Raw genomic sequence first — 2,877 nt, forward strand, 5'->3', positions numbered from 1 at the left:
ACACACACACACACACACACACACACACACACACACACACTCCGCCTCTTGGGTTGTTGGTATGGTAACCACAGAGAAGTGTCCAAGCTCTCCAAATTCCCGGTCTTTTTTTTCTGTCCTTGGGACTCATTATACAGCATCTATATGTTCTATTTTTAAATCTGCCGAGCCTTTTTTCCCATCCTGTAGACCGACTCGTGAGCTAAGTGGACTTGCACACACCTCAAATACCAAATGTTGCTTGCAAGTTAGCACAATTATATAAACGTAAACTAAAACCATAAACCGCCAAACCAAACACCCTTTGTCAACACCACCTTTTGTACAGTAATCCAAAAACTATCACATGTGTGTTTAATATTGTACATGGTCCCTTAAAAATGAAAAAAATCCACTAAAAAATACAAACATTATTTCATGTAGCATTGATAAGGTTAAAGTCAAAAACATCTTGGTTAGGATCAGGGAGACATCTGGGTTAATGCTAGAGAAGCTGCATCATCATGGTCAGAGGTTTTGGTTTTAAAGTCACTTTATTGGACCATTTTCAGATGACAGGAAAAACATACAGAAACACAAAACAACCTAAACAGTGTGAGTGTGGGTTTTCTAAAAACCCACACTCACACAAGATACATACAGATCAAGGCAGATCAAGGCTGCAGGTGGAGGACGACTTGCGTTTGTTTCTGTATGCAGTGCCGCCCCGCATCGAACACCTCTGTGCATCAAAAGCACGGCCTTTGCCCCGAATGTTTTGAGTGTAGAAAATTTGACCAATATGAAACCATATGTCTCTTAGTGTCCACTCTCGCTGTAAAGAGCTGTGCAGCTTCAGGTTTATGGATAGGCTCTGCTGACGACATTCTGCGGCAGATGTGTTGCATTTGAGCTCCGAGTATTTCTGCCGTAGTTTTGGTTTTCCACCTCCGACGTAGAGCAGCGTACAGCCACGTCCCTAAACTGTCTCATCAAGAGTCCAGCGTCTCAAACGGGGCTCTGAGTCTGTCAGGAGGTCTGAGATCTACCGTTTCAACAGAGCAATCCCGTGTTGCACAGCAGGCTGTGGTGCAGGTGGATTGTTTTCTAAAATATAGTGACTTTATTCCTGTAATAGCCTATTATAACTTTATTTTTCACAAAATATCACGACTCCTCCAAACCCCAGAGAACACAGATGGTAGGAGTTAAATTTTGAATGTGCACAAAGTTGTTTATTAATAAGAAATTAATAAACAAGGGTTTATTAATATGTTAAAATTAATAATGTACAATTGAGGTGAATAATTGTCATATGCACATTTACGGAGGTTACTTCCCCACAAAAGATGCAAAAGAGGAGGGAAGAATAAATGATGCCTAGGTTACATGTGTGCTGACTCAGATAAAATTAGAAAAGTCGATCTCCAGGAGAATAACTAGATGAAAGCAATAGAAAGCTTTACTGCAATATATTCCATTATGTTTTTATATTTGGATTGTAATCTGTATCCCTTTACATAAAGATGTTTCCAACATATTGATCCAAAAAAAGGTAGAAACAGGGGCATAATAATTCCCCAGAATGCGGGAAATGAAGTGTTAATACTCTTTTCAGGGGGTGCACCCTTGGCCTTTAAGTTGCCAGGCCAGTTATGATTAGGCCAAATGTTGGTGCCATCTAACGTGCCGATTACATGTGTTAAGCATGTTCTGTTGACTTACGGATAGGGCTTACAGATGTTAAGTGATTTTAAAAGTAGCCTCACTCAGGGCCTGCGTGAAGTTGGAAATGATTTGCTGTTGCAAAGATTCGTTCATGAACTTTTTGAAAAGTTGTAGAAATAAATTGTCTTCAAACACAATATTAAACAATATGTACATTTTACCAGTTATTAAAACTCATCATTGCCTGGAACATACCAAAGATGGCATTTACTGCAGAGGTGTGTGTGGCACTGATGGGATTCTGGGGAAAGGGGGGCTTGTCTGTCCTTGACTACTCTAAGGGGGGGCTCACATTCACCCAATTTGAAAACCCCTGATCTAGCCTAATCCACACAATCTCTGACCCCTCTGCATCTCTGTTTGCGTGCAGTTTAGTGTCCCAAATTCCCCGCAACGTAACCCCATGAAGTCCCATCCGCGGACCAATCGGCTATCCTAACCTTAATCACTCTAGGTCAAATGCCTAACCCCAGACAATCAGCTATCCTAACGTATATAAAAAGCCTATGGTTGGAACAATGGGATGCTGAAGAAGAAGGTTTAATTTTTTTTAAACAAAGGGACGTCAGACTAGTGGGCTGAAGGACCAAAGGGAATTTTTTGGGTTATTGAGATGTCGGAACAATGGGCGTCGGAGAAATGGACAGTCCCCTTTGAAAACACTCTTTTACATTATAATGTAAAAGAGACGCTGGCAGCTTCAAAAAAGACGCGCGGTGTGTGAGCAGAGGGACCTTGAAGCCTGTGACCACTTTGTCCTGTGTAAGGATGCTCCACTCTCGAGAGGCTGAACACTCAGTGTGAGGAAATAATTAAAAGTTAATATCCTGAATAAAAAGTGTAATCAAAGAACACGGCATCAGTCCCGTAGTTGCAGAAAAGGAACATTTTTAAACAACCGATGTGACGTTGGGATGTTTCTCTAAAAGTTAGCGTTGTGACACTGCATGAATCACACATGGATCTGTTCTTAACCTTGTGAACTATTCTTTCTTTCAACACATTCTCCCTCCTATCTTGTAAAATACGGACGCATGGTCACGTGCCTTTGGCGTTGTTATTGACGCTAAAGGTCTCCTTTATCTATCTATCCATCCATCTTCGTCCGCTTATCCGGCATCGGGTCTCGGGGAAGCAGCTCCAGCAGGGGACCCCAAACTTCCCTTTCCC

The sequence above is a fragment of the Etheostoma spectabile genome, chromosome 17 (genome assembly GCF_008692095.1).
Source record: "Etheostoma spectabile isolate EspeVRDwgs_2016 chromosome 17, UIUC_Espe_1.0, whole genome shotgun sequence".
Taxonomy (NCBI): Eukaryota; Metazoa; Chordata; class Actinopteri; order Perciformes; family Percidae; genus Etheostoma; species Etheostoma spectabile.